Raw genomic sequence first — 9578 nt, 5'->3', positions numbered from 1 at the left:
AGGACGAGGCCGCTGGGCACCAACACCAGGCTGCGCTAAACTCCCAGGAGAAGTACCTTGCCGTGCGTGAGGAGAAGCTTGCCGCATCACTCCGAGGCAAGGATGAGGAGGTGGAGAAGCTCGTCGTGCAGCGGACCCGGGAGCTGGAGCAGAGGCACAAGGAAGCCCTCAATGCCCAGGCTCTGGTTCACGCCGGCAAGGTGAAAGAGCTGGAGGTGGAGCGGGACGGGATGAAGGATCAGGCCCTGAAGTTGGCCAAGGAGAAGGACATGCTCAACGGTGCTCTGGTCGAGGCTGTAACACCCCGCATGTAACTTGCCATATTTGTAACTCCGACTCTTGCCATTTCCGGCTATGTGATATGTTTTTCCCTCCGTTGTCGGGTTTTGGTTTTCGTTTTGTATTTTGGTCATGTCATGCATTTTTTATATCATGTCATCATGTGCATTGCATTCGCATACGTGTTCGTCTCATGCATCCGAGCATTTTCCCCGTTGTCCGTTTTCCAATCCGGCGCTCCTATCTCCCCCGGTGCACCCCTCTAGTTTTCTTTCGTGTGCGTGTGTCAAACTTTCTCGGAATGGACCGAGGCTTGTCAAGTGGTCTTAATATACCACCCGGAGTCTACCGGTCAAGTTTCGTTCCATTCGGAGGTCGTTTGGTACTCCAACGGTTAACCGGGCATCCGCAAAGTCCATTTGAGTGTCCAGCAAAAACCCCCTCCAAAACCAGCCCAAAGCCCACCAAACTCTCTTCCATGCTCTAGGTCATTCGATCACGATCGTGTGGGCGAAAACCGCATCTCAGACGAACCCTAACCCTCTCCCTCCGTGCCGTGCCGGACGCGTCCGCCCGCGCCGGACACGTCCGCCGCCGCGCCCCGGCGAATCCGCTGTTGCCACGTGTCCCGCCGGCCTCTCCCTCCGCGCCGGCCCGCGAGCCCGCCGCGGGCCCGCCCGAGCCGCCGCCGCCTCCTCCGCGCCCGCGCGCGCGCCGCCCCGCACCCGCCGGCGGACCCGCGCGCCGCCGGGCCTCCTCGCCGCCGCGCCGGGCGAGCTCGTCGCCGGCCGCCGCCCGTCGCCACCTCCGGCGCCGCCGCCTCCCCTCCGGGCCCCGCCGCCGGACCCGCCGCCCCCGGGTCCCCTCCTCCTCCGCCGACGCCCGAGACCGTCGCCCCCTCCTCTCCTAGCTCCGGCCACGGCGAGCAAACTCCGGCCAGATCCGATCCAGAGAAATCGTGCGTTGACTTTTCCCGTTCTCAAAAATCCTCTAAGTCATTTTATTTTACATTAAGTGCTCCTATTCGAGATGCCATAACTTTGTGCATGTAGCTCCGATTCGTGCGTATAATATGTCAAATTGTTCGTCTCGTGATGCTCTTCATTTTATTAAATTGCACCATTTTCATTAGAGGTCATCTTGATGCCCAAATCTTCGTTGGAAGAGGGCTAGTTGCTGTTAATCTCTGGTTCTTATCAGAACTTGGAGATTTGTCATTTTTGTATCATTTAATCTGTGCATCTTTTGAGCATGAGCTCTACATGTGTTTTGAAGTATGCCATGCCATCTTTCCAGTGATATAGTCCATGTATTTTTTGGTCTTTGTGGTGACTAGCACAAGCATGCAAAGTAGGCCCCGTAATATTTCTGATTTCAGGGACTTAGTGATTTCTCTAAGTCCTCGTCTGCTGTAATTTTGTTGCCATGTAAACTTGATGCTAGAGAGAGATCCATGCATATTTTGGAGATGTTCAGTAAGGATGTTTTGTAGCTATAGTTGTAATTGATCCATTCCTGCAATTGTTTGCAATTTTAGAGCACCATAGCATGACTCAATCTTGCTCTACTTTTGCTATAAAATATTTCTGGCAGATTCTTAACATGATATGCATTTTTGCCAAGCTTATTGTAGTTTATCCACACATGCTATGAATTTGTTCTTGCCATGGATAGCTTCATAAACATGCCATCTTGCAGTATGTATGCTTGGTTTTTCATGCATTGCTCTGTAGTGAGTGCATCATGCTCACAAAGAGGCCTACATATTAATATTTCTGCCATGCTCTGTTTTCTGCTATGTTTACATGCTTGCCATAATTTCTTCGGGTCCTTTTTGGCTTATGGTCATTAAGGGACTTTTGTCATGTGCATTTAGTAGAACACTACCATGCCTTGTATTGCTATGTTAAGTTCCTGTAGCATGTTGATTGCGTGCTCTAAACATTGCTACCTGATGATGATTTCTGCCATGTCCAGTTTTTCACTAAGTCTGTGAACCTGTAATCTTTTGCACTTTTGCCATGCTTGTTTGAGCTTGATATGTTGTGAACTAGCAGTAGCTCAGTGTTCATCTTTTGTCAAGCATCTCCTGTAGATTACTGCCATGTGCTTTGTTGCTATGTTGGGATGCTGTAGTATTGTTACTTGTTGTATTTTAAGTGCTATCTTGCTGTTTATCGCAGATTAGTGTCATTCTTGTTTTGCTTGCCATTTGCAAACCGTGCATCCGATTCCGGTGATCTTTATATCGATTTCGACCGAAATCATCTCATCTTTCCAGTGGCATGCTTGGTTTGCCAAGTTACTGCCATGTTCATCATTTTCCTTCCGGAGCACGCATATGCATCGCATATCATAACCTGCATATCATACATGTCTTGCATCATGTTGCTTGCGCATTCCTCGTTGTTGATTGTGGTTCCATTTGTTTGTATTCTTGTCTTGGGTAGAGCCGGGAGACGAGTTCGTGAACGAGGAACCTGTCGAGTACACTTACGAGGATCAAGCTTTCGACAACTCTGAGAACCTTGCAGGCAAGATGACCACCCCTCGAAATCACTTCTATCTTTGCTATGCTAGTTGTTTCGCTCTATTGCCATGCTCCGCTACCTATCACTTGCTATATCATGTCTCCTATTTCAGCCATGTCAGCCCTAACCATCCTTTCCTAGCAAACCGTTGTTTGGCTATGTTACCGCTTTTGCTCAGCCCCTCTTATAGCGTTGCTAGTTGCAGGTGAAGTTGAAGTTTGTTCCATGTCGGAACATGGATATGATGGGATATCACAATATCTCTTATTTTATTAATGCATCTATATATTTTGGTAAAGGGTGGAAGGCTCGGCCTTATGCCTGGTGATTTGTTCCACTCTTGCCGCCCTAGTACTGTTATACCGGGATTATGTTCCTTGAGTTCGCGTTCCTTACACGGTCGGGTGATTTATGGGACCCCCTTGACAGTTCGCCTTGAATAAAACTCCTCCAGCATGGCCCAACTTTGGTTTTACTATTTGCCGCCTAAGCCTTTTCCCCCGGGTTTTCGCGAGCCCGAGGGTCATCTTATTTTAACCCCCCCCCCCCCCCGGGCCAGTGCTCCTTCGAGTGTTGGTCCGAACTGAGCAGACTGCAGGGCCCCCTCCTGGAAACTCGAGGTCTGGTTTTACTCGTAGGATGTCTCATCCGGTGTGCCCTGAGAACGAGATATGTGCAGCTCCTATCGGGATTTGTCGGCACATTCGGGCGGCTTTGCTGGTCTTGTTTTACCATTGTCGAGATGTCTTGTAAACCGGGATTCCGAGACTGATCGGGTCTTTCCGGGAGAAGGTTTATCCTTCGTTGACCGTGAGAGCTTATGATGGGCTAAGTTGGGACACCCCTGCAGGGTAATATCTTTCGAAAGCCGTGCCCGCGGTTATGAGGCAGATGGGAATTTGTTAATGTCCGGTTTTAGATAACTTGTCACTTGACCCAATTAAAATACACCAAGTGCGTGTGTAGCCGTGATGGTCTCTTCTCGGCGGAATCCGGGAAGTGAACACGGTCTGTGTTATGTTTGACGTAAGTAGGTGTTCAGGACCTCTTCTTGGTCATTGCTAGATGACGTCCGTTCCTTTGCTTCTCTTCTCGCTCTCATTTGCGCAAGTTAGCCACCATATATGTTTTGCCGCTGCAGCTCCACCTCTTTGCACCTCTTGTCCTATAAGCTTAAATAGTCTTGATCTCGCGGGTGTGAGATTGCTGAGTCCCCGTGACTCACAGATACTTCCAACAACAGTTGCAGGTGCCGACGATGCCAGTGCAGACGATGGCGTCGATCTCAAGTGGGAGTTCGACGAGGAACGTGGTCGTTATTATGTGTCTTTTCCTGATGATCAGTAGTGGAGCCCAGTTGGGACGATCGGGGATCTAGCATTTGGGGTTGTCTTATTTTCATCTGGATTTTGACCGTACTCGGTCTATATGATTGTATTTTGGATGATGTATGAATGATATTTATGTATTGTGTGAAGTGGCGATTGTAAGCCAACTCTTTATCCCATTCTTGTTCATTACATGGGATTGTGTGAAGATGACCCTTCTTGCGACAAAACCACTATGCGGTTATGCCTCTAAGTCGTGCCCCGACACGTGGGAGATATAGCCGCATCGTGGGCGTTACAAGTTGGTAATCAGAGCCATCCCCGACTTAGGAGCCCCCTGCTTGATCGAATCGCTGACGTTGTTGAGTCTAGAATAAAAATGTTTTGAGTCTTAGGATTATTTATATCGGAGAGTAGGATTCTTTTACTCCTCAGTCCCTTCGTCGCTCTGGTGAGGTCTCCTGACGTAGAAGTTTTGACTACTCTCTCCTCAAATTTCACTAAAAAAATTTTAGGATCACGCGGGTATCTTGGAATCGTTCCGATCGATTTGTGACGAGAACATTGTTCTTGGTGCCTCCTGTCATTTAGGGGTTGTGGCAGTGTCCCGGGGAGTTGAGCTCCGAGGTGTTGTCGTCACAATTTTATCGTTGCAGTTCTGGAATACCTGAGTTTCGCCGACATCGAAATCTCTTTTATGCAGTTGTTGGTGAGATCACCTCGACGCCACCCAGTACTGGGGCGGGAGTTCGGGAGTATTGCCATAACTTGTATAACGGATGTTTTTCGAAGGTTGAGGTAAACGATTTCCGAAGGTTTCTTGGTTATGTGTTGACGGATGGATACAGCTGGATCTAGGGATTGTTAGTTTGGGTGATATATATTTGTGTCCCCTGTATCCCCTACACCAGATTGCATAACCAGAAAGTTTCGGGAGTTTATAAGTGGGAATTCTAGTAGCCTTAGGATTTCTTTCCGACAGACGCATGATATGAGATTGGGGTTCGACGTCTAGTGGTCCGCCTGTATACGGTTGATTTTACAGTGGTCTCGTTGTGTCTTAAAGAGTCCATGGCTTTGCCGACTCGGGGACGCTTCGTATGTCATGTGCACAGCCTTGTACATGATGGTGCTGTACGATTGAGCCCGTGTGGGCCCCACCACGAAAACTTCGGACGAAATATCTATCATATGTTTGTTCCGGCTTATTCTGCAAGCCAATACTTGGTTTTATTTTGTATTGTGGTATTCGAGTTCCCTTCGAATTCATATGTTCATTCCATATCTTTTTCAAGTGGCTTCTCAACTTATGGAAGTGTGATGATTTACTACGGAAGTCATTCGTTCATCTTCGTTCGAATGTTTATTGTGAAGACTATATGTTGCAATTTCTGTCCGTTGATTCTACTTATCTTTTGTCTATCAAGAGGCTAACGGATGTCACCCTCTTCAGGATGGCTCCGCCAACGCGTCAGAATCCGGATCGCAACGAAGGGAGTCAAGCGAACCCTCCGCCACCACCTCCACCTCCGGAGGCATGGCAAGCAATCATGGCAGCCACCAACGCCAATGCTCAGATGATTCTGCAACTCTTGCAAGAACGTACTCAAGGGCAAGGCAATCAAGGCAATCAAGGTCAAGGCAACAATCAGTTTCACTTTGCCACTCTCAACCAGTTTCTCGCAAATCAGCCCAAGTCTTTCAGCTACTGTGCCGAGGCCACGGATGCCGATGATTGGCTCGTGGACATCAACAAGCATTTTGAATGTAGCAATGTCAGGCCTGAGGACTTTGTCAAGTTCGCTTCTTTCCAGCTCAAGGACCAAGCTGCTGATTGGTTTCAGCAATACAAAGATTCCAGAGGAGGTCGTGTGATCACTTGGACTGACTTCTGTCGGGACTTCAAAGCGCACCACATTCCACAAAGTGTTGTTGAGAGCAAGCGTGAGGAGTTCCGCAATCTCAAGCAAGGAAACATGTCTGTGTATCAATACAACATTCAGTTTCAGAAACTTGCTCGCTTCGCTAAACAAGACGTTCCTGATGAGAAGAGCATGATCTATCACTTCAGAGGTGGCCTTAAAGAGGATCTACAGTTAGCTCTCGTTCTTGTTGAGCCTACTCAGTTTGATCAATTCTACAATATGGCACTGAAGCAAGAGGCGGCCCAGCTCAAGTGTGAGGCTTCTAAGAAGAGAGTCAGAGACGCAGTTCAGTCTTCTTCTTCCTCACTTGTGTCAGCTAAGCAACAGAAGTTCTGGTTGCCTCCTCCTCCGTTTCGTCAGCCTTACCAGCAGAAGAACAAAGGTGGCCATAGTTCTTCCAACTCTTCCAACTCTGGCTATCAGATCAAGTCTCAGAATCAAGCTCCAAAGTCCAATGCTCCTTATCACCGTCCACTCTCAGAGGTGACTTGCAACAAATGTCAGCAGAAAGGTCACTATGCTAACAAGTGCTTCAACCAGAGGCGTCTTCCTCCTCCTCCTCCTGTCAGATCTTCCAGCAATGCAGTGGTCAAGCATAATCCAAAGTCTGCTAAGGTGAACATGATGAATGCAGCCCAAGCGGAGGAATCTACTGATGTGATAATGGGTAATCTCTCAGTTAATGATATTCCTGCAAAAGTTCTTTTTGATACTGGTGCATCGCATTCTTTCTTGTCATACCCATTTGCATCGAAGCACAATGTTGACACAGAGATTTTATCCAAAGTTATGCAAGTTGTTTCTCCGGGAAAGCTTTTGTCGTCTAGTTTGGTTGCTCCCGATGTTTCCATCAAGATGGGTGACTATAAATTTCAGTCTTCTCCAATTGTCCTTGGTGACTCGGATATTGATCTTATTCTCGGGATGGACTGGCTTTCTAAGCACAAGGCTCAACTTGATTGTGCTGCCAGAGAAATTCAATTGACACACTCGTCTGAGGATGTGATTATTTTTGCCGCTCGTGACGAAACCATTCGGTTTTTCTCTCTCAATGAGAAGGGCGAATTGGATGCCATATCTCAAATTCCAGTCGTTTGCGAGTATCAAGATGTTTTTCCAGAAGAGCTTCCGGGTATGCCTCCGCACCGGCCAGTTGAGTTCGTTATCGAACTAGAGCCTGGTACTGTACCCGTTTGCAAGCGTCCATACAAGCTTGGACCAAACGAGCTGAAGGAATTGAAGAAGCAGCTCGATGAACAAGAACGTCTGGGTTTGATCAGACCGAGTTCTTCTCCATGGGGTTGTGGTGTTCTTTTTGTCAAGAAGAAGGATGGCACGGACCGACTTTGTGTCGACTACCGTCCATTGAACAAGAAGACAATCAAGAACAAGTACCCACTTCCCAACATCAATGAGCTATTTGAGCAACTCAAAGGGGCTAAAGTATTCTCGAAGCTTGACCTTCGTATGGGGTATCATCAGATTCGCATTCGTGAAGAAGATATTCCCAAGACAGCATTCAGAACGAGCTTTGGTTCTTATGAATATACTGTCGTGTCTTTCGGCCTTGTCAATGCTCCTCCGGTGTTCTCTCGGATGATGAATTTCATCTTCAACCCCTATACCAATGAATTCGTTCTGGTGTATCTCGATGATATCTTGGTCTTCTCCAAGAATAAGCAGGATCATGCCAAACATTTGCGATTGGTGCTCGACAAGCTCAGAGAGTATCAATTCTATGCGAAGTTCTCCAAATGTGAGTTTTGGCTCGATGAAGTTCTTTTCCTTGGTCACATCATCTCCGCCAAAGGCATCGCTGTTAACCCCGAGAAGGTGTCCGCAGTTCTGGATTGGGAACCTCCTCAAAATGTCAAGCAGCTCCGCAGTTTCCTGGGTCTTGCAAGCTATTGCCGAAGATTCGTTGAGAATTTCTCCAAGATTGCAAAACCTCTTTCCAACCTCCTTGCAGAAGCATGTGAAGTATGTCTGGTCTCCTGAGTGTGAAGTCGCTTTCAACACTCTCAAACAGAAACTAGTCACAGCTCCTGTCTTGACTCCTCCTGATGAATCCAAGCCGTATGAAGTTTTCTGTGATGCTTCTCTCCAAGGTCTCGGTGCTGTGTTAATGCAAGAGAAGAAAGTTGTGGCTTATACCTCTCGGCAGTTGAAGCCCAACGAGAAGAACTACCCCACTCACGATCTTGAGTTGGCGGCAGTTGTCCATGCTTTGGTTACGTGGAGACATCTCTTGTTGGGAAGACAAGTGGACATTTTCACTGATCACAAGAGCCTCAAGTATATCTTCACTCAGCCCAACCTCAATCTCAGGCAGACTCGATGGGTCGAAATGATTCAAGAGTACAATCCGAGTATTGAATATACTCCAGGCAAGGCTAATGTCATTGCAGATGCTTTAAGCAGGAAAGCTTATTGCAACAGTTTGATCCTCAAGCCTTTCCAGCCGGATCTTTGTGAAGCTTTCCGCAAGCTGAATCTCCAAGTTGTTCCTCAAGGCTTTCTTGCCAACCTCATAGTATCTCCTACTTTGGAAGATCAAATTCGTGAGGCACAACTCCTTGATGCCATGGTGAAGAAGGTGAAACGTGGTATCGACAAGGGTCTTTCCAAATACAAGTGCTATCGCATTGATGACAGAGACACTTTGTTCTTCGAGGACCGGATTGTGGTTCCGAAAGGTGATCTAAGGAAAGTCATAATGAACGAGGCACACAATTCTCTCCTTTCCATCCATCCTGGAAGTACGAAGATGTATCATGACCTCAAGCAGTCGTATTGGTGGACTCGAATGAAGCGAGAAATTGCTCAATTCGTGAATGAATGTGATGTCTGCCGAAGAGTGAAAGCAGAACACCAACGACCAGCTGGTCTCCTCCAACCTCTTGCTATTCCGGAATGGAAGTTTGATCATATCGAAATGGACTTCGTGACTGGATTTCCCAAATCCAAGCGCGGAAATGATGCTATCTTCGTTGTCATTGACAAGCTCTCTAAAGTGGCTCATTTCCTTCCTATCAAAGAATCCATCACAGCAGCTCAGCTGGCAGAGCTCTACACCTCAAGAATTGTCTCCTTGCACGGCATTCCACAATTGATTTCTTCAGATCGTGGAAGCATCTTCACCTCTAAGTTCTGGGACTCCTTCCAGAAGGCCATGGGCACTAACATTCGCTTCAGCACAGCTTTCCATCCTCAAACTAGTGGCCAAGTCGAGCGAGTCAATCAAATTCTTGAAGATATGCTCAGGGCTTGTGTCATTTCCTTTGGCATGAAATGGGAAGATTGTCTCCCTTATGCTGAATTCTCCTACAACAACAGCTTCCAAGCGAGTTCGGGCAAGGCCCCATTCGAGATTCTCTATGGCAGAAAGTGCCGTACTCCTCTCAATTGGTCAGAGACTGGTGAACGCCAACTTCTTGGCAATGACTTAATCACTGAAGCTGAAGAAATGTGTAAAGTCATCCGTGATAATCTCAAAGCCGCGCAATCGCGCCAGA

The sequence above is a fragment of the Triticum aestivum genome, chromosome 5D (genome assembly GCF_018294505.1).
Source record: "Triticum aestivum cultivar Chinese Spring chromosome 5D, IWGSC CS RefSeq v2.1, whole genome shotgun sequence".
Lineage (NCBI taxonomy): Eukaryota > Viridiplantae > Streptophyta > Magnoliopsida > Poales > Poaceae > Triticum > Triticum aestivum.
The sequence above is the reverse complement of the archived record's forward strand: the minus strand, read 5'-3'. Positions refer to the sequence as shown.